The sequence below is a fragment of the Pseudophryne corroboree genome, chromosome 4 (genome assembly GCF_028390025.1).
Source record: "Pseudophryne corroboree isolate aPseCor3 chromosome 4, aPseCor3.hap2, whole genome shotgun sequence".
NCBI lineage: Eukaryota > Metazoa > Chordata > Amphibia > Anura > Myobatrachidae > Pseudophryne > Pseudophryne corroboree.
The window spans coordinates 850,428,785-850,451,923 of record NC_086447.1 but is presented as its reverse complement, the minus strand read 5'-3'; the positions used below and the strand labels follow the sequence as shown (position 1 = coordinate 850,451,923).

The window sequence follows — 23,139 nt, the reverse complement described above, 5'->3', positions numbered from 1 at the left end:
CGTTAACCACCTCGGAACATCCTCCCTTATACGTCACCTGCAGCGCATTCATCATAAGTCAGTGACAAGTTCAAAAACTTTGGATGACAGCGGAAGCAGTCCACTGACCACTAAATCCCTTCCTCTTGTAACCAAGCTCCCGCAAACCACACCACCAACTCCCTCAGTGTCAATTTCCTCCTTACCCAGGAAAGCCAATAGTCCTGCAGGCCATGTCACTGGCAAGTCTGACGAGTCCTCTCCTGCCTGGGATTCCTCCGATGCATCCTTGAGTGTAACGCCAACTGCTGCTGGCGCTGCTGTTGTAGCTGCTGGGAGTCGATCGTCATCCCAGAGGGGAAGTCAGAAGACCACTTGTACTACTTCCAGTAAGCAATTGACTGTCCAACAGTCCTTTGCGAGGAAGATGAAATATCACAGCAGTCATCCTGCTGCAAAGCAGATAACTCAGGCCTTGGCTGTCAGCGTCCGGAGTCTTACCGGTACGCTGGGGCAACGGGGCTGGCTTCCTTGGCGTTGTGCGGGCAGCAGCGGAGGTGGGCTGCTGCGCCGGATCCGTGGGCAGCAGTAGCGGAGGTGAGGGGGTCCGCTCGTGGCGGCGGGACGCCGCTACAGCGGGTCGCTCTTGCTGAACCGTTGCTTGGAGACCAGGGGCAGTGAGCAATGTGGCTTTGCAAAAAGGTCTGCATTACTGGGTGCCGCCATGTTGGAGACCAAGTTTTAAGCATAGTTCCTGTTTCCTGTTTCTTCCAGCCAATCCAGGGGAAGCTCTCCCTATAAAAGGGGGCTGGTTTAGGACAGGGTTGCCAGTGCTTCAAGTTACAACCCTGTTGTAGGTGCTTTAGCCTGTGCTCCCAGGATTCCTGCTGTATCTTGGTTCCTCCTGATCCTGCTTGGTCGGCTCTCTGTTGCTGCTGCACCCCTGCCGTTTCTTGCCTGCTACTGCCTGTGGAAGCGCTCCTGGAAAACCCGGTCCAGTAAGACTCTTTGGGCACAGTCGGCCCCGGGTCTTCTGCCTCGTCTTTCAAGCCACACTCCACAGATCTCCTTCACCAGCCACGCCTTTGTACCACTGACCACAGCCTGCAGATTATTATCTTCAAGCCTCGTTTTCCCAAACCACAGTCCACAGTCCTGGTTTCCAGCCACGTTTTCAACTACCATCCACAGTTCCACAGTTCATCATCTACCTCCAGCCACGTCTTTAACCATTGTGCTTCAGCCTCAGTTCCCTACCTCAGCTCTGTACATAATAAATACTTTCCATTGACTCTCAAACCCCGCCTACGTTCTTCATTGCTCCGTGTCCCATGCGAAGGAACTATATCCAGCCCCCTCATCTGGTTCATTCACAGCCTGCTACCTCCTCGGGCAAATCTCAGCTGCCGGATCCTCAAACCCTGCCAGACGTGACAGTAAGCACTGGCCAAATGGATTCGACGGGTGATCAGGCCTCAGGAGGGGATTCAACTGCAGATATCTGGTCTCGCTTAAGTAAGCAGGAGGCCACACAATCTCAAATCGTGCAGTTCAAGCAGAGTATGTCCGAACGTCTCGATTCTCTCTGTGTTGCCATGACGGCACCTCAAGTATCTACAGCTGCTCCCACATTGGCACCTCCGGTCCTGCTTCCTCCTGTACCAGTACCACTTCCACGTTTGCATTTGCCACCTCCCAGTAAATTTGATGGGAATCCAAAACAATGCCGCGGGTTTCTTAACCAGTGCAAAATCCAGTTCGAACTACAGTCGGCCAACTTCCCATCAGCACGAACCAAAGTAGCCTATATAATTTCTTTACTTACCGGGCAAGCATTGGAATGGGCTTCACCTTTGTGGGAGAGGATGGATCTCATCTTATCTAACTATCCAGAATTCATGGCCACCTTTCGAAGAATCTTCAACGAACCGGGCAGGACTTCTGCCGCCTCATTGGAGATCCTGCGCCTGCGTCAGGGCACGCGTACGGTCAGTCAGTACGTGATCCAGTTTCGCACCCTTTCCTCAGAACTGAACTGGAACGAGGAGGCTCTCATTGCAGCTTTCTGGAGCGGTCTCTCCGAAAAGATCAAAGATGACCTCGCAACTCAGGACGTACCTGATTAGTTAGATAAACTAATTTCTTTATGCAATAAGTTAGATCTGAGGTACAGAGAACGTTGTATGGAGAGGTTGCGGTCAGATCGCCCTAAGCCTAGACTTGTTCTTCCACCAACACCATCATCACCAACTGTGGAAGAACCCATGCAGATTAATCGCTCCCACCTCTCCAAAGAAGAACGTCAGAGACGGCGACAAGGGTACCTCTGCCTGTATTGTGGTGCATCTGATCACTTTGTTAAAACTTGCAGTCTACGTCCGGGAAACGCCCGCTCCTAGTTTGTGATGGAGAGGTCAAGCTAGGAGAATTCTCAGAATTACATACCAAGAAAGAGTCTGTCCTGTTAACCCAATTGGAGCTCCCTTCTTATTCTCTTCTCATCCCTGCACTACTCGACTCCGGAGCCGCCGAAAGCTTCATTACGTCAGCTCTGGTCAAACGATCTGGAATACAAATGGTTCCTTTGGATCGTACCATTTCTGTTACCTCAGTGGATGGAAGTTATATCCCAGAGGGTATTATATCCTTTCGTACTATTCCTCTCAAGATGAAGGTCGGAGTTCTCCATTCAAAAAAAATCTCTATCCTTGTAATTCCTAAAGCCTCTCATGAACTAATCCTAGGGTTTCCATGGTTAATCAGACACAATCCCCACATAGATTGGCAAACTATGGATGTTCTCTCTTGGGGACAAGACTGCTTTCAGAACTGTTTACCTTCAGTTAGACCTCTCTGTTCTTCCAACCCTTCCAGCCTTCCTGTGGAGTACCAATCTTTTCAAGATGTTTTCAGTAAGCATGGGGCGGACACCTTGCCTCCGCATTGTACTTGGGATTGTCCCATTGAGCTAGTACCCGGTAAGACTCCTCCCCGAGGTCGAATTTACCCTCTCTCACTTCCTGAGACACAGGCCATGTCGGAGTATATACGGGAGAACTTGGGAGAAAGGGTTCATCAGGTCTTCTACATCTCCGGCTGGAGCAGGGTTTTTCTTCGTCAAAAAGAAGGATGGGGGGTTGCGGCCCTGTATTGACTATAGAGGCCTCAATGACATAACAATTAAGAACAGATATCCGTTACCTCTGATTCCAGAACTGTTCGACCGTGTTAAAGGAGCTACTGTATTTACTAAGTTGGACTTACGGGGGGCCTACAATCTTAAACGTATTCGCCCAGGGGATGAATGGAAGACGGCATTTAATACCCGCGACGGCCATTACGAATACCTGGTAATGCCTTTTGGCCTATGCAACGCCCCAGCCGTCTTTCAAGAGTTCGTTAACGAAATCTTCAGAGATCTCCTCTATGACTGCTTGGTAGTGTATCTGGATGACATCCTCATTTTTTCTAGGGATCTGAAGACCCACCGGGAACAAGTCAAAGAAGTGTTAACTCGTTTACGAAGGAATCAGTTGTTCTGTAAGTTAGAGAAGTGCACCTTTGAAGTACCCACGATTCCATTCCTCGGTTACATTCTTTCAGGGCAGAGGTTACAGATGGACCCCGCTAAAGTCCAGGCGATTCAGGATTGAGCACTTCCAGCTACTCTTAAAGGAATTCAACGTTTCCTGGGGTTTGCTAACTTCTACCGAAGATTCATTCAAAATTATTCTTCTGTCATAGCTCCTATAACCGCATTAACTAGGAAGGGAGCTGATCTTGCCAAGTGGTCTCCGGAGGCTTTGGAAGCTTTTTCATCTTTAAAGGAGGCCTTCACGACTGCTCCAGTTCTTCGACAACCCGATCTCAGCCGTCCGTTCTTGGTGGAGGTTGATGCCTCTACTGTAGGAGTAGGAGCAGTATTATCCCAGCTTTTCGAGGACAAGAAGGTCCATCCTTGTGCATTCTTCTCGCGAAGATTCTCCCCCGCTGAACAGAATTACGCTATTGGGGAACAGGAATTACTGGCAATTAAGTTGGCCTTTGAGGAGTGGAGGTATTTGTTGGAGGGAGCTCAGCATCCAATTTCGGTGACCACGGATCACAAGAACCTCCTGTATCTACAGTCAGCCCGATGTCTGAACCCACGCCAAGCAAGATGGGCACTCTTCTTTACCCGTTTTAATTTTAAACTCAGTTACAGACCAGGTTCCCTCAACAAAAAGGCAGATGCATTATCTCGCTCCCTAAGTTCAGAAGAACCCTCTGACCGTTCAAAAGAGCAATTTATCCTGGAATCCACCTCTTTTTCTGCAACTAATACCTATCCACTTCCTCCTCCAGGGAAGATCTTCGTTGCACCAAATCTTCGCAAAAAACTTCTTACATGGGCTCACTCCTCCTCCTTCATGGGCCATGCGGGCGGTCATAAGACACTTAAATTCATTCAACGCTCCTACTGGTGGCCTCATCTCAGGACTGACGTTCAGGAATTCGTAGCTGCCTGTCCAAAATGTGCCCAGCATAAAAGTCCCAAAGGTCCACCAGCCGGGTTACTCCATCCTTTGCCGGTACCACTAAGACCATGGACGCATATTTCTATGGACTTTATTACAGATTTACCTATGTCTGGTGGGCGGAACACCGTATGGGTCATAGTTGACCGATTCTCTAAAATGGCACACTTTGTTCCTCTGGCTAATCTTCCATCTGCATCCCAGTTGGCAAAATTGTTTATAGCAGAGATCTTTCGACTCCATGGTCTACCCCAGGAGATCGTGTCTGATAGAGGTCCTCAATTTGTGGCCAGGTTTTGGAGATCCCTATGTTCTGCTCTTGGCGTGAAATTAAACTTCTCCTCAGGATATCATCCTCAAACGAATGGTCAAACAGAGAGAGTGAACCAGGATCTGGAGACTTTTCTGCGTTTATTCATGTCCTCCTCACAGGACGACTGGCTGGACTTCCTCCCGTTCGCAGAATTTGCCCATAACAATCTTTATCACTCTGCCACAAAATCTTCTCCATTCTTCATTAATTATGGTTACCATCCAAGAGTTCCTGACTTCCAACTTCTGCCTACGCTCGAGGTTCCGGCCGCAGAGTCAACACTTCGTCAATTTACTGAAGCCTGGAAACAAGTTCACAAGACTTTGCTCAAGACATCCAAGAGATATAAGACCTATGCAGATCTGAAACGAAAAGCTGTACCAAGCCTTAAGGTAGGAGATCGGGTTTGGGTTTCCACACGTAACCTAAGATTAAAGGTTCCTACAAAAAAGTTTGCTCCCAGATTTATTGGGCCTTACCCAATCGAAAGAGTGTTGAATCCTGTGGCTTACAAAGTGAAATTACCTCCGCAGTTAAGAATTCCTAATGCATTTCATATTTCTCTCTTAAAACCACTGGTACTTAATCGGTTCAGAGCCGCTCTGCCTAAATCACCCAAGATCCAATCAGCACATGGAGATGAATTTGAGATTCACAAGATCCTCGATTCTCGCAGACGTTATGGTCGCATCCAGTACCTTGTCGATTGGAAAGGGTATGGGCAAGAGGAGAGATCTTGGGTAGATGCAGAGGATGTCCATGCTCCAAGACTTCTTCGGACATTTCATGCCAAGTTCCCAACTAAGCCACATAGGTGTCCGGAGTCCACCCGCAAAAGGGGGGGTACTGTCAGCGTCCGGAGTTTTACCGGTACGCTGGGGCCGCGGGGCTGGCTTCCTTGGCGTTGTGCGGGCAGCAGCGGAGGTGGGCTGCTGCGCCGGATCCGTGGGCAGCAGTAGCGGAGGTAAGGGGGGCCGCTCGTGGCGGCGGGACGCCGCTACAGCGGGTCGCTCTTGCTGAACCGTTGCTTGGAGACCAGGGGCAGTGAGCAATGTGGCTTTGCAAAAAGGTCTGCATTACTGGGTGCCGCCATGTTGGAGACCAAGTTTTAAGCATAGTTCCTGTTTCCTGTTTCTTCCAGCTAATCCAGGGGAAGCTCTCCCTATAAAAGGGGGCTGGTTTAGGACAGGGATGCCAGTGCTTCAAGTTACAACCCTGTTGTAGGTGCTTTAGCCTGTGCTCCCAGGATTCCTGCTGTATCTTGGTTCCTCCTGATCCTGCTTGGTCGGCTCTCTGTTGCTGCTGCAGCCCTGCCGTTTCTTGCCTGCTACTGCCTGTGGAAGCGCTCCTGGAAAACCCGGTCCAGTAAGACTCTTTGGGCACAGTCGGCCCCGGGTCTTCTGCCTCGTCTTTCAAGCCACACTCCACAGATCTCCTTCACCAGCCACGCCTTTGTACCACTGACCACAGCCTGCAGATTATTATCTTCAAGCCTCGTTTTCCCAAACCACAGTCCACAGTCCTGGTTTCCAGCCACGTTTTCAACTACCATCCACAGTTCCACAGTTCATCATCTACAGTCTCGTCTTTCAAATCACAGTCCGCAGTTCTTCACCTCCAGCCACGTCTTTAACCATTGTGCTTCAGCCGCAGTTCCCTACCTCAGCTCTGTACATAATAAATACTTTCCATTGACTCTCAAACCCCGCCTACGTTCTTCATTGCTCCGTGTCCCATGCGAAGGAACTATATCCAGCCCCCTCATCTGGTTCATTAACAGCCTGCTACCTCCTCGGGCAAATCTCAGCTGCCGGATCCTCAAACCCTGCCAGACGTGACATTGGCAGCCTGGGCGGTGAGAAACGTGGTTCCGGTATCCACCGTTAATTCAGAGGCAACTAGAGACTTGATTGAGGTACTGCGTCCCCGGTACCAAATACCATCTAGGTTCCATTTCTCTAGGCAGGCGATACCGAAAATGTACACAGACGTCAGAAAAAGAGTCACCAGTGTCCTAAAAAATGCAGTTGTACCCAATGTCCACTTAACCACGGACATGTGGACAAGTGGAGCAGGGCAGACTCAGGACTATATGACTGTGACAGCCGACTGGGTAGATGTATTGCCTCCCGCAGCAAGAACAGCAGCGGCGGCACCAGTAGCAGCATCTCGCAAACGCAAACTCGTTCCTAGGCAGGCTACGCTTTGTATCACCGCTTTCCAGAAGAGGCTGACAACCTCTTACGGAAACTGAGGAAGATCATCGCAGAATGGCTTACCCCAATTGGACTCTCCTGGGGATTTGTGACATCGGACAACGCCAGCAATATTGTGCGTGCATTACATCTGGGGAAATTCCAGCACGTCCCATGTTTTGCACATACATTGAATTTGGTGGTGCAGAATTATTTAAAAAACGACAGGGGCGTGCAAGAGATGCTGTCGGTGGCCCGAAGAATTGCGGGCCACTTTCGACATTCAGCCACCGCGTACAGAAGACTGGAGCACCACCAAACAATCCTGAACCTGCTCTGCCATCATCTGAAGCAAGAGGTGGTAACGAGGTGGATTTCAACCCTCTGTATGCTTCAGAGGATGGAGGAGCAGCAAAAGGCCATTCAAGCCTATACATCTGCCCACGATATAGGCAAAGGAGGGGGAATGCACCTGACTCAAGCGCAGTGGAGAATGATTTCAATGTTGTGCAAGGTTCTGCAACCCTTTGAACTTGCCACACGTGAAGTCAGTTCAGACACTGCCAGCCTGAGTCAGGTCATTCCCCTCATCAGGCTTTTGCAGAAGAAGCTGGAGACATTGAAGGAGGAGCTAAAACAGAGCGATTCCGCTAGGCATGTGGGACTTGTGGATGGAGCCCTTAATTCGCTTAACCAGGATTCACGGGTGGTCAATTTGTTGAAATCAGAGCACTACATTTTGGCCACCGTGCTCGATCCTAGATTTAAAACCTACGTTGTATCTCTCTTTCCAGCAGACACAAGTCTGCAGAGGTTCAAAGACCTGCTGGTGAGAAAATTGTCAAGTCAAGCGGAACGCGACCTGTTAACATCTCCTCCTTCACATTCTCCCGCAACTGGGGGTGCGAGGAAAAGGCTCAGAATTCCGAGCCCACCCGCTGGCGGTGATGCAGGGCAGTCTGGAGCGACTGCTGATGCTGACATCTGGTCCGGACTGAAGGACCTGCCAACGATTACGGACATGTCGTCTACTGTCACTGCATATGATTCTCTCACCATTGAAAGAATGGTGGAGGATTATATGAGTGACCGCATCCAAGTAGGCACGTCAGTCAGTCCGTACGTATACTGGCAGGAAAAAGAGGCAATTTGGAGGCCCTTGCACAAACTGGCTTTATTCTACCTAAGTTGCCCTCCCTCCAGTGTGTACTCCTAAAGAGTGTTTAGTGCAGCCGCTCACCTTGTCAGCAATCGGCGTACGAGGTTACTTCCAGAAAATGTGGAGAAGATGATGTTCATCAAAATGAATTATAATCAATTCCTCCGTGGAGACATTCACCAGCAATGGCCTCCAGAAAGTACACAGGGATCTGAGATGGTGGATTCCAGTGAGGACGAATTAATAATCTGTGAGGAGGGGGATGTACACAGTGAAAGGGGTGAGGAATCGGAGGATGATGATGAGGTGGACATCTTGCCTCTGTAGAGCCAGTTTGTGCAAGGAGAGATTGATTGCTTCTTTTTTGGTGGGGGCCCAAACCAACCAGTCATTTCAGTCACAGTCGTGTGGCAGACCCTGTCGCTGAAATGATGGGTTCGTTAAAGTGTGCATGTCCTGTTTATACAACATAAGGGTGGGTTGGAGGGCCCAAGGACAATTCCATCTTGCACCTCTTTTTTCTTTCATTTCTCTTTGCATCATGTGCTGTTTGGGGACTATTTTTTTGAAGTGCCATCCTGTCTGACACTGCAGTGCCACTCCTAGATGGGCCAGGTGTTTGTGTCGGCCACTTGTGTCGCTTAGCTTAGTCACACAGCGACCTTGATGCGCCTCTTTTTTTCTTTGCATCATGTGCTGTTTGGGGACTATTTTTTTGAAGTGCCATCCTGTCTGACACTGCAGTGCCACTCCTAGATGGGCCAGGTGTTTGCGTCGGCCACTTGTGTCGCTTAGCTTAGTCACACAGCGACCTTGGTGCGCCTCTTTTTTTCTTTGCATCATGTGGCGTTTGGGGAATATTTTTTTGAAGTGCCATCCTGTCTGACACTGCAGTGCCACTCCTAGATGGGCCAGGTGTTTGTGTCGGCCACTTGTGTTGCTTATCTTAGTCACACAGCGACCTTGGTGCGCCTCATTTTTTCTTTGCATCATGTGCTGTTTGGGGACTATTTTTTTGAAGTGCCATCCTGCCTGACACGCAGTGCCACTCCTAGATGGGCCAGGTGTTTGTGTCGGCCACTTGTGTAGCTTAGCTTAGCCATCCAGCGACCTTGGTGCAAATTTTAGGACCAAAAATAATATTGTGAGGTGTTCAGAATAGACTGGAAATGAGTGGAAATTATGGTTATTGAGGTTAAAAATACTATGGGATCAAAATGACCCCCAAATTCTATGATTTAAGCTGTTTTTTAGGGTTTTTTGTAAAAAAACACACCCGAATCCGACAAAAAAATTTCGGTGAGGTTTTGCCAAAACGCGTCCGAATCCAAAACACGGCCGCGGAACCGAATCCAAAACCAAAACACAAAACCCGAAAAATGTCCGGTGCACATCACTAATTTTTTGTGCAATAAGTTCACCTTAGCACTTAATTACACATATCCAAACAGGTGTCGGCGTTGTCGACGGAGACACCCCTCACACACACATTTGCTCCATCTCTTCCTTAGGGGAGCCTTTTACCTCAGACATGTCGACACACACGTACCGACACACCACACACTCAGGGAATGCTCATCTGAAGACAATTCCCCCACAAGGCCCTTTGGAGAGACAGAGAGAGAGTATGCCAGGACACACCCCAGCGCTATTAACCCAGGAATAACACAGTAACTTAATGTTAACCCAGTAGCTGCTGTTTATATTGATTTTTGCGCATAATTATGTGCCCCCCCTCTCTTTTTACCCTCTTCTACCGTGTATCTGCAGGGGAGAGGCTGGGGAGCTTCCTCTCAGCGGTGCTGTGGAGAAAAAACATGGCGCTGGTGAGTGCTGAGGAAGAAGCCCCGCCCCCTTGACGGCGGGCTTCTGTCCAGCTTCAATGTACAATTTTTGGCGGGGGCTCATACATATATATAGTGCCCAACTGTATATATGCTAAACTTTTGCCAAAGAGGTCCCAATTGCTGCCCAGGGCGCCCCCCCCCCCCCCTGCGCCCTGCATCCTTACAGTGACCGGAGTATGTGAGGTGTGCGTGGGAGCAATGGCGCACAGCTGCAGTGCTGTGCGCTACCTCAGTGAAGGCCGGAGTCTTCTGCCACCGATTTCAAAGTCTTCTTGCTTCTCATGCTCACCAGGCTTCTGTCTTCCGGTTCTGCGAGGGGGAAGGCGGCGCGGCTCTGGGATCGGACGACGAGGGTGAGATCCTGTGTACGATCCCTCTGGAGCTAATGGTGTCCAGTAGCCTAAGAAGCAGGACCTATCTTCAGAGAGTAGGGCTGCTTCTCTCCCCTCAGTCCCACGATGCAGGGAGTCTGTTGCCAGCAGAGCTCCCTGAAAATAAAAAACCTAACAAAATACTTTCTTACAGCAAGCTCAGAAGAGCTCACTAAACAGCACCCAGCTCGTCCGGGCACAGATTCAAACTGAGGTCTGGAGGAGGGACATAGAGGGAGGAGCCAGAGCACACCAGAATCTAAATTCTTTCTTAAAGTGCCCATGTCTCCTTCGGAGCCCGTCTATTCCCATGGTCCTTACGGAGTCCCCAGCATCCACTAGGACGTTAGAGAAAGAAACATTTTGATGCACATTACTCACTGTAATTAGGTGAGTGTGGACATAGGAGGAAATCCCTATGGTCTTATTTCTGCTTAAGTACTCATTGGGCGGTATTCAAATGATATATCACGCCCCAATCTCCATTCTAAAGTGATCTCCATTATCGTGCATATTGTGCCCATAGTAATCAGGTTTAGCTGCATAAAGGTATGGGCGCCCTTAGTACCCCAGGGGTAGCAAGCCAAAATGATTATACCACTCCCGTCAGCAAAAACAGAACGGGTGAGGAAGGGGGTGAAAAGAATTGAATACCGCCCATTATGTTCTTCATACTTCCCGCCCCCCCCCCCGCCCGAACAATCTCTGCCACTGCTCACAGACAGATGATCTACAGACAATTTTATAGAAGTTATCTCTTCACCAATTGTCACCTTATTGGCATTATTCTTCTGCATGTCCGAAATAAGCCCACCCAGGGGCATCCTTGTATCACTGCCTATAGGACTGTAGTGTTATTAAGAAATTTTGGATCACAATTAAATAATTTGCGTTAGAATGGGCGGTGTTAGGATATCTCCTGGTAAATACTAGAGATTCTGCTGGGTGCAAAAAATTACTATTGATTTTTCGGCTGTAGCTAAAAAAAAGTGAAGCCATCCTACCCCTCCTTCTTTAGCTATGTTTAAAGGAAAACTACTGTATTTTATGTCTTAAAATGGACTGGGTTGAATCTTCTCCTCATTCAATAAGACACTTTTTTTTCAAGCTTTATTGACACTCAACAGTGGTATGAGACTAGAATGCTTTTACAAGACCCCCCGATAATTTACAGAAAGTGGCGGATTTGTGCATCGGCGTGCCTGACTCATCTTTTCATTATCCCCCATTTTACTTTTCTTCCCTATCTTTCTCTACCTTTCATTGTAGTCTTCCTATTACTATTGACATCTCTATTTTATCTTTTAATACTGTTTGGGGGGAAAAAAAAAAAGATGTAAAATCTTTGTTTTGATGCCACTAGATGGAATTACGTGCCTGTTCATCTGATGATACTAAAGTCGATTATGACGGACAACACTGCAATATCATTTTGTTCATTTTCTTCCCAATATAGATGTGTCTTTGCTGTGTATAGCAGTGTTTCATAGTGCAGCGCTCAATCGCAACCGCTGGCTTCCCGTGTATTGTAAATGGAGAGCCCATGCATGCGTACGTGCGCTCCTTTTATTCCGCAACTCACATGCTGCCATGTGCAACGACGGAGGGGGACACAACTATATGACACAGTGTAACATTATACTGTACCTTTGACTACGTGGTGCTTTCTTTGTTCACTGCATTGCTACATCCAAGATGTAATCATGGCATAACTGTATGGCGTGTTTTTTTTTTACGTTAATAAAAACATTTTGGGGGAAAAAAACAACAACAAAGATAACTCATTATGTGCCTTCTGAAGAGAATAGAGGAATACAGGTTGAGTATCCCTTATCCAAAATGCTTGGGACCAGAGGTATTTTATATATCGGATTTTTCCGTATTTTGGAATAATTGCATACATAATGAGATATCATGGTGATGGGACCTATATCTAAGCACAGAATGCATTTATGTTTCATATACACCTTATACACACAGCCTGAAGGTAATTTTAGCCAATATTTTTTATAACTTTGTGCATTAAACAAAGTGTGTGTCCATTCACACAATTAATTTATGTTTCATATACAGCTTATACACACAGCCTGAAGGTCATTTAATACAATATTTTTAATAAATTTGTGTATTAAACAAAGTTTGTGTACATTGAGCCATCAAAAAACAAAGGTTTCACTATCTCACTCTCACTCCCAAAATTCCGTATTTCGGAATATTCCGTATTTCGGAATATTTGGATATGGGATACTCAACCTGTATTTGCACAATATCATCGGGGGTACGTAAGATCACAATGCCAAATCCCTAACAGTGCTTATGGACCACTCATTTCTTTATTTCTATGATAATACATATGAATATTGCTTTATTAAGCTAATCTGTTATAAAGGAGATCTTGAAAGACATAACTACACAATAGGTGAATGAGCTATTTCTAATGTTGCTGAGGTAAATTGTGAATGACTTATTTTAAGAATAGCATGCTGAATAGTTCCAAAGAGCAGGGACGTGCGGTGAGATAAATGGCTCAGGAGGCACTGGCTGTACTAGAGCCAGATTTACACACAATATATGAGCCACAGGGTACATGTGGCCATTATACACAGGTGCAGCAGTATAAACTCCTGGAAATTTGGTATAAACTCCTGGAAATTTGGTATAAACTCTTGGAAATTTGGTGAGTTTTGATCAGAGATGTGCGGAAAACATAGGCGGGAGGCACTGCCTTACCTGTCACAGACTTCTTGCTCCAGAGTTTTGACTATAAAAATGATTATAATAATACAAAGTAGATATTTTTAACATTTTTTTTTATTTCTCATATACTTTATATAGACAAAACTCTGGCGCAAACATAAGTATGACGTCACTGCCTAAGAGGCAATTCTACACTGTATCTGCACCGTCCAACACTAATGGGGGGTACACACGGGGAGACTTGTGCCTGTGTGCTAAGCAATCTAGTTAGCACAGATTGATCAGCACACATCGCTATACACACAGCGATGTGTGCTGAGCGATCTGTGCTAACCAGTGTTCTTCATGCACATGTTAGGCGATCTAACTAGATCTTGTCTGCATGCTTGAATGATCTGAGCCTGCGATACCGACGCGTGAGGCCGCACATCGCTATCACTATGGGGTATACTCACGGAGCGATGTGTGCTTAATTAAAACAAAATTGCTACGTGTGTACCCCCTTTTAGTCTTTTCAAAGGGCTTTTGTCACCTATAAATAAGGGGGAGGCAGATACTGTTATCCGTACTTCCCCATCCTCCACCACCATCCTTCTATAATCTCCTCTTTTTCCTTCTTTCATTCTTCACTAGCCTCCTCCATCCTTTTTAATCCTACTACTTTTTCTTCTTTCATTCTGTCTTTTGTGCTCATTGGTCCTTCTCTGTAATGCACCTCCTTCTCTATTCCCATTCAGAAATAAGGAATCGAATCAGAACATTGGATAATTGAGTCCCAAATGGAAGAGCTAGTGAATGCAGAGCAAGTAGAGTTTAAGTCCCGCCCCAGATACACTATGGAGATACCGGTTTGGCAGCAGGCCAGCAATTCACCAATATCCCACAATGTATACAACCATCGGTCACAGTGAAGGCTGATCCAATGCACAAATAAAGTTGCTGGAGTCGCACATGGGTCAATCACTAGGCACAAGAGACATCAGTGTCCAGGGCTGCACTAAAGAGTGTTGAAGGCTTCCTGTTTGCCATGGCTTTATACAGGCTTTTCCAAATAAAGCCCTTAAGCAGCTGTATTCTAGGTCTGGCTGCTCTGGGGCCATGTATCTTCTAAATCTGGGCCTAGGGGGGGAAAGAATTAAATTCATGCTGGTTTAATTGCTGAGATATTTAGGACACTCATGTAAATAATTATCCCATCATGCCTTGCTCCAATGCACACAGTCCCTACCCTCAGCCAGTTCATGCAAGCAACAACCAAGCTAAGGGGAAAGCACAGACCATTTGCTCTAGCTTCTCTGAAGGCAGTGATGATTTCTTTCAGACCAAGTCATAGGAACATTTAATAGCCATATTAGGCTTAAAAATAAATACAAATGTTTGAGTGAAAATGTTTTTAATTAGTACAAAAAATATATATATATAAAAAGCACTCTCTCTGTCTCTCCATATTTATAAATGGACATTTGCAGAAAAATAAAATGAACACTACTGTACTTCCAAATATCCATCTCCCTTTCTGTATTTTGTATGCTAATGTAATGAATGGCCTTGTTTGATGGCACAATGTAGCATGCGGCACATAAACAATGGGAAAACGGACAAGTCTAGACAAATAAAAACAATACTGGCATTTCTTTGTCCAAATTAAAACTAAAACCAAAGAAACTTTAAATATGATGCCTACAGTGGAACATCTATGTATTTAATGCAAGCCATAAAAGATAAATGGCAGTAAGCAGCTCGCAGCTGTGAAAACAAGCAAGCCATTTGTGTGGAGAAAGAGGAACATTAATAATGCATGACAGAACCTGAAATATTCATACTGGGGGGAGGGGGTAAGGAGTTATGAGAGGCTAAGGAAACTTCTCAAACATGGTAATACATGTGAATATTGCTTTACTTTAATAATCAGTTATAAAGGAGATTAGGGACATGCTATAGCTTGATCAAGATGGCGGATGGCTTGAAAGAGGTAACTACATTACAGGTGAATGAGCTATTTCTAATGCTGCTGAGGTAAACTGTGACTGACTTATTTTTAGAATAGCATGCTGAATATTTACTAAGAGGCAAATCTACACTGTATCTGCACCATCCAACACTAAGGGCCTAATTCAGACCTAATCGCTAGGCTGCGTTTTCGTACAGTGGGCAAATAGGTCTAAACTGCGCATGCATATGCACCGCCACCGCAATGCGCAGAAGCGTTGCACGGAAACAATGCGGATCGCCGCTCAGCGATCGGTTTGTACGAAGGATCCGTTCGCATGGGTGTTCGCAAGGAGACTGACAGGAAGAAGGCGTTTGTGGGTGTCAACTGACCGTTTTCGAGGAGAGTTTGGAAAAACACAGGCATGTCCAAGAGTTGGAAGGGAGGGTTCCTGACGTCAATTCTGGCCCCGGACAGGCTGAAGTGTTCGCAGCGGCTGAGTAAGTCCTGGGCTACTCAGAGACTGCACAAAATCTGTTTGTACAGCTCTGCTACACATGCGTTCGCACACTTGCAAAGCAAAAATACACTCCCCTATGGGCGGCGACTATGCGAACGCAGGACTGCAAAAAAAACCTAGCGAGCAAACAGGTCTGAATTAGGCCCTAAGTCATTTCAAAGGGCTTTTGTCACCTATAAATATGGGGGAAGCAGACATTTTGTGGTGGACTAAACCCATACTGACCTAATCACCCGAAAGTTGCGGAAGACTCACGATTTTTCGGATAGTCCTCCGGAAAAGTGGGCAGAATAGGGAAATAATGCGGCAATCATGGGTCAAAATAAAGGGGGCAGGGCTAAAATTACTGAAATAGCTGTAATTTTAACCCCTCCCCTTTCTTGAGCACCTACAATTTGCTGGATTTGCCATGATGGGGCTGGGCCTAATGATGTGGAAGCCCGGCTCTGCCCCCCTTATTTTTGAGAATATGTCTTAATCCCAATGTGATACGACAAAACCACTTTACTAGACTGCACTGATTAATTTGATAAGAGACACTTTTATGTATATCTGTGTGCGACCAAGTCTGAATCTGTATGTGAAGTGCCCCGATGCACTTCATGCCAAGCTCCACAGTGCTTCGAAAACAGATTCAGACTCAGTCGCACACAGATATACAATTGTCGCATATTGAATGAATCAGTGCAGTCTTGTGAAGCGGTTTGGTTGCATATTACACACATTCACGCAAAGACATCGAGTGCAGCTCACTGACTCCAGGGGATATACGTATTTACTAACAGTCAATTTTGTGTTTCAGTCGATTTTGAGTGACAAGTATTTACTAAAGTCCAAATCGAATCGGCCCAAATAGAACTTTACACTCAACTAGAACTACAATAGAACCTTCTATAATTTAACAGAGTTCAATTCCTAACCCACACTTTACTAATTGTCGATTTGAAAATCGACCCAAAATCACCATTTTCAATAGAACCACCATGTTTGATTTGTTTCATGTAGAATTGTCTAAAACCTCAATATGATGGAAAAAACATGGTAGAGAAACATGTGGGGCACGTGGTGCACTCTGGCTGCATGACATTGAAAGGAAGAGCAATGATTTAAAAAAAACAAAAAAAAACAAAGTATATATAAAAATGAAAATTTTTGGGTCGAATTTGATGAACAGAACACTTTTCGAACTTCAAAATAGAATTCGCATCACACAGCAATTTTTAAAAGAAACTTAAAATTGACTTTTAGTAAATGAGCTATTTGAAATAGAACCACTGTAGTAGATTTTGTGCGGATGTTGGTTCTATCCTGGTCGATATTAAATAGAACCAAAATCGACTGTTAGTAAATATACCCAGAGACGGCAAATGGAATGCCTAAGGGCACAAGCAGATTCTGCTGATTAAAATGATATGCGGCATGCCTATATTCTGTGTCTGACTACGGCTGTATCTGCACACGAAGTGCTACGTTAAGGTGTACTCCTGGAAATCACTGTAACGTAGTACTTCGTATGCAGATACAGCCACAGTCGCAAACAGAATATAGGCATGCCACATACCATTTTAATCAGAAGCTGCTGCTTGTGCATCCTAGTTACATAGCAATGCAAATAAGATGCATTTTCAGCAAAAAAATGCGGCCAAAGTTAGCAGAGTTGCCAGCTGACTCACGTCAGGCATCTCCTGCTGCATGGCGTATGGAGGCAAGATGTATGAGGACACATCTGTATCCAAGCAGGGGTCACAGTGTTAGCGGCCGTGTGAGTGCTGTGTGTGGGTAGGTTGGATGTGCAATTGTGTTCGACATATGTGTAAGGGGCATTATGTTTGTCATGTGTATAAATGCATTAATGTGTGGTATATGTGTAAGGGACATTATGTGTGTCATTATGTGTATAAGGACATTAATAAAGTGTGTCATATGTGTAAGGGGCATTACTGTGTGGTTTCATGTGTATAAAGGCATTACTAATGCGTGGCATTATGTGTATAAGGTGTCCTACTGTGTGGCTAAACGTATAGAAATGACACTACTGTGTGGGCTAATGTGAATAAAGAGCAATATGGTATGGTGTAATGTGAATAAGGAGCAATTCAGTGTAATGTGAATAAGGGGCACTACTGTGAGGAGTAATGTATATAAGGTAAATTGGTACTACTGTGTGGTGTAATGTGAATAAGGAGCAATTCAGTGTAATATAATGTGAATAATGGGCACTACTGTGACGAGTAACGTATATAAGGTATAGTGGTACTACTGTGTGATGTAAAGTGAAGAAGGGACACTATAGCATGATATAATGTTAATAAAATTGCACTATTGCGGGGAATAATTTGAATTGGGGGTACTATTGTGTGGACATGCCCCTTCTCAGCAAGAACACGCCCCTTTTTGGGCTGTGCACCGAATGTGCGCACTGTTTCTATTTAAAATATAGAGGGTAGAAGCACCAAAATGAGGACTGCTATGGGTGAGGGTTGATAATGGTGGGAAAGGGGTGCAGGGTCAGAGGCGGAACTAGCGGCGGTGCTAGGGGGCACCAGCCGAAATCTTGCCTAGGGCATCATATTGGTTAGGGCCAGCTCTGAATATACCACCAGGTGTCTTGCGCCGTATAGGTATATCGAGGCTAGGTGTATGAGGACAGATCTGTAAAGTAGAGTAGAGGTCAATGCCAGGGATGTTAAACATGTGGCCCTCCAAAACATTGAATCTCCCTGCTCTCTATCAAGCTCCATACATTATATTGTACAGTATGACATTTTTATTACTATCAGACCCAGAACATATCATTTGCTACCGGGGCCTTGTACACATATTATTTGGAGGATTTTCAAAGATGACTACAGATGGAGCCCTCCTCATCTATCCCTTTTTTAGGATTAAGTGAGCCAGGGCAGTCGGATTTAATCCCCTGCTGTAATGACCTAATCCCCTGCTGTATTGGTCTCTCTGTATTGTATTGCAGCTGAGAATAATAGATGAAAGGCTTATGCTAAAAAGCCTTGGTGCACCTAGACACAGCAGAGAACCCTAGATGAGCGAGGCTCCATCTGTATTTAGAGGCCTTCACTAAGACAGATAAGTGGTTTGGCCTGGACAGAAGTGAGTTACTAGTGACACATGAAGCACAGAAACAGACCATTAGAAGATTGTACCTTTTGGTTGGTCTCTGTAACAATGGCCCAAGTGTATTAAACTTTAACAAGAGATAAATTGCAGACAGATAAAGAGTGATAAATGACCAGCCAATCAGATTCCTAACTGCCATGTAACAGGCTGTGTTTGAAAAATGACATTAGCTGATTGGCTGGTCATTTATCACTCTTTAGCCATCTCCACTTTAGGGGTAATTCAGAGTTGATCGCAGCAGCAAATTTGTTAGCAGTTGGGCAAAACCATGTGCACTGCAGGGGGGGGCATATATAACATGTGCAGAGAGAGTTAGATTTGGGTGGGGTGTGTTCAAACTGATATCTAATTTGCAATGTAAAAATAAAGCAGCCAGTATTTACCCTGCACAGAAACAAAATAACCCACCCAAATCTAACTCTCTCTGCAAATGTTATATCTGCCTCCCCTGCAGTGCACATGGTTTTGCCCAACTGCTAACAAATTTGCTGCTGCGATCAACTCTGATTTACCCCCTTTATCTCTTATTAAAGATTAAAACATTTGGGCCAATATGATGTAATTAGCTTGGTAGAGGGGTATTTTGGTGCAGTGTTAAGGTGCTAAGTCAGAGTTCACGCACAACTTTTCAGGCCAATAATTGAAATAGTGGTTTACTGTCAGCAAGAAATCAAGAAACAAAAATAATAAACAACCTACCCCCATTCAGGGCAACTAACTCGATTCTTTAGCCCTCACTAATCTTGTGTGGCTAGTCTGCAATAAAGTCTCTCACAGGTATAATAAGCATGACCTGACTTGGCCTCTGGCTTCTACACTTGACACAGGCTCCGACCTACTCACAGTCTCACACTCTGCCTCCTGCACAGTAACACAGGTTCCTGCCTGGCTTGGCTTGCTGCCACAGCTCCAGAGATCAGAGTCTAATACTGGCCATACATTAGTACGACTCACATCAAATGCGAATCGTACGTATGATCCCCCCTGCCAGCCACCGGTCATGCGATAGATTGCATGGTGCTTTTGCACTGTACAATCTATCGTACTTCTGCAACTGCCGGGGCCGGGATCGGCTGATCATATATGCAGCACATATGGTCAGCTGATGCGACGTGCGACCTGCAGGGCTGCGTATCATATTCACACCCATTAACATGCATGATTTGCATGCAATGGGTCGAATGATAGGTCGATATCGTGTATTCATACACAATATCGACCTAGTGTATGACCAGCATTAGGATCTCCCTGCAGGTATGAATCCTGGCCACCTGGCTTGCTTGACTCTGACTGTGAACCACCTGGACATATCTCTAGGTGTAGGTACACAACCTTTTTGGTCTTTGGGTGGGCAGATCCCTCCTGCTCCACACAAACTCAGCGGTTCACCAGCGCCCTCTCTGGTGATACTGCCACATCCCTTGCTGGCACATGCATGAAGTTGCCAACCCTTAAATACTAAGTTTGCACGTGCAGTCAATTTTAAGTGCAATTGATCCATACAGCAGCATTGCTAATGCTGGGCATACACAGTCAGATAAAATGCAGACAGACATATCTGGCAGCCTGACACCCATCAGATATCATGGGAATACAGTGCATCCGGAAAGTATTCACAGCGCTTCACTTTTTCCACATTTTGTTATGTTACAGCCTTATTCCCAAATGGAATAAATTAATTTTTTCCCTCAAAATTCTACACACAATACCCCATAATGACAACGTGAAAAAAGTTTTTTTTAAGATTTTTGTAAATTTATTAAAAAACAAAAAGCAGACGTACAAACTGTAAGTATTCACAACCTTTGCCATGAAGCTCAAAATTGAGCTCAGGTGCATCCTGTTTCCACATATTATCCTTGAGATGTTCCTACAGCTTAATTGGAGTCCACCTGTGGTAAATTCAGTTGATTGGAAATGATTTGGAAAGGCACAGACCTGTCTATATAAGGTCCCACACTTGACAGTGCATGTCTGAGCACAAACCAAGCATGAAGTCAAAGGAATTGTCTGTAGACCTCCGAGACAGCATTGTCTTGAGGCACAAATCTGGGGTAGGGTACAGAAAAATATCTGCTGCTTTGAAGGTACCAGTGAGTACAGTGGCCTCCATCATCCGTAAATGGAAGAAGTTCAGAACCACCAGGACTCTTCCTAGAACTGTCCGACTGTCTAAACTGAGTGATCGGGGGAGAAGGGCCCTAGTCAGGGAGGTGACCAAGAACCCGATGGTCACTCTGTCAGAGCTACAGCATTCCTCTGTGAAGAGAGGGGAACCTTCCAGAAGGACAACCATCTCTGCAGCAATCCACCAATCAGGTCTGTATGGTAGAGTGGCCAGATGGAAGCCACTCCTTAGTAAAAAGCGCATGGCAGCCTGCCTGGAGTTTGCGAAAATGCACCTGAAGGACTTTCAGACCATGAGAAACAAAATTCTCTGGTCTGATGAGACAAAGATTAAACTCTTTGGCGGGAATGCCAGGTGTCATGTTTGGAGGAAACCAGGCACCGCTCAACACCAGGCCAATACCATCCCTACAGTGAAGCATGGTGGTGGCAGCATCATGCTGTGGGGATGTTTTTCAGCGGCAGGAACTGGGAGACTAGTCAGGATAAAGGGAAAGATGAATACAGCAATGTACATAGACATTCTGGATGAAAACCTGCTCCAGAGCGCTCTTGACCTTAGACTGGGGCGACAGTTCATCTTTCAGCAGGACAACGACCCTAAGCACACAGCCAAGATATCAAAGGAGTGGCTTCAGGATAACTCTGTGAATGTCCCTGAGTGGCCCAGCCAGAGCCCAGACTTGTATCCGATTGAACATCTCCAGAGAGATCTGAAAATGGCTGTGCACCGACACCTCCCATCCAACCTGATGGAGCTTGAGAGGTATCCCAAAGAAGAATGGGCGAAACTGCCCAAAGATGGGTGTGCCAAGCTTGTGGCATCATATTCAAAAAGACTCGAGGCTGTAATTGCTGCCAAAGGTGCATCAACAAAGTCTGGAGCAAACTTTTTTCATGTTGTCATTATGGAGTATTGTGTGAAGAATTTTGAGGGAAAAAATGAATTTATTCCATTTGGGAATAAGGCTGTACCATAACAAAATGTGGAAAAAGTGAAGCGCTGTGAATACCTTCCGGATGCACTGTACACTGGGCGATATCTCACAGTGTAGGGTCACATAATATCTGCGTTCCTCCCCTGGGGAGGAGACATTTCCCAGTTTCTTCACTGTGAAGGAACAGGAGAAAAAACTCTATGGCTGCAGTGCATACACTTCCCGACGTGGGCGACTTGCAACTTAAAAAAAAAAATAGATTGACATGCTTGGCGATTTGGCATGTCCGACTGATGTTTAATGTAAAACACAGTATACAGTGTTCTTTTTAGTGACTGTGGGAGAATATCTACAGTGACAACAAAACAATAAAAATGTAAATCTCGGCAAATGTCCTCATTAATTCCCAAAGTTTACAAATAAAAGGATTTAACACAAAGGGCGGTATTCAAATGATATATCATGCCAAATATTTTTTCTAATGTGATCCCTGTTATTGCGTATATCACGCCCATAGTAATCAGGTTTAGCGGTGTAAAGGGTTGGGCGCCCTCGTTATCCTGGCGACAGCGAGCTGAAATGATTATACCATGCCCGTCAGCAAAAACAGAATGGGTGTGGAAGGGGGTGAAAAGAATTGAATACCGCTCAAAGTGTATTACTGTATGTATCTGTAAAGAAAATGAAACAATGCAACATAAACTATAGACATCTCTCATTCCCAGATAACACCACCCGGGATCAGTACGTAATCCCGCTGGACGGGATCCCGGCGGTCGAAATACCGATGCCGGAATCCCGACCACACAATCCCGACAGGGGTGGCGAGCGTAACGCAGCCCTTTGCGGGCTCGCTTCGCTCGCCACGCTGCGGGCACGGTGCCTCGCTACGCTCGGCACACTACTATATTCTCCCTCTATGGGTGTCGTGGACACCCACGGAGGGAGGATATGTCGGGATTGTGGCGGTCGGGATTGTGGCGGTCGGGATTCCGGCGTCGGGATTTCGACCGCTGGGATCCCGTCCAGCGGGATGTTGACCGCATCCCCACCACCCATACTTCTATCAAATCTAACAAAAAAGAGGAGTTAATTAAGATATTAGACTTCTAAACATAAGGGTGAATTCAGTTCCAGATGAAGGGTAGGAATTGCACTGGTGCTGCGTTTTACGCCAGCAACGGCACCCCATCTCTCACCCTTCACCTGGCCTGCTGAATGCCCGATTTGCGCAAAAGTACTAGTTACCCTATGGAGTAGCAAACACTTTCGTGCAAGATCCCACTGCCGTAAAAAGGAGCTGCCCATTGAATTCCCCCCATAGTGTATAAAATAAAACATTATAGGAGGAATTACTGATGTTACAATGTTCAAAATAAAAACACACACATTACCCGTCACACACTGTACT

General features: G+C 45.8%; 1 protein-coding gene across 1 annotated transcript in view; it reads right to left on the bottom strand.

Annotated features, from left to right (window-relative positions):
• The window catches only part of ASB3 (ankyrin repeat and SOCS box containing 3), a 404,212-nt gene that overhangs the window by 151,415 nt on the left and 229,658 nt on the right, over positions 1-23,139 (bottom strand). The window lies entirely within an intron of this gene.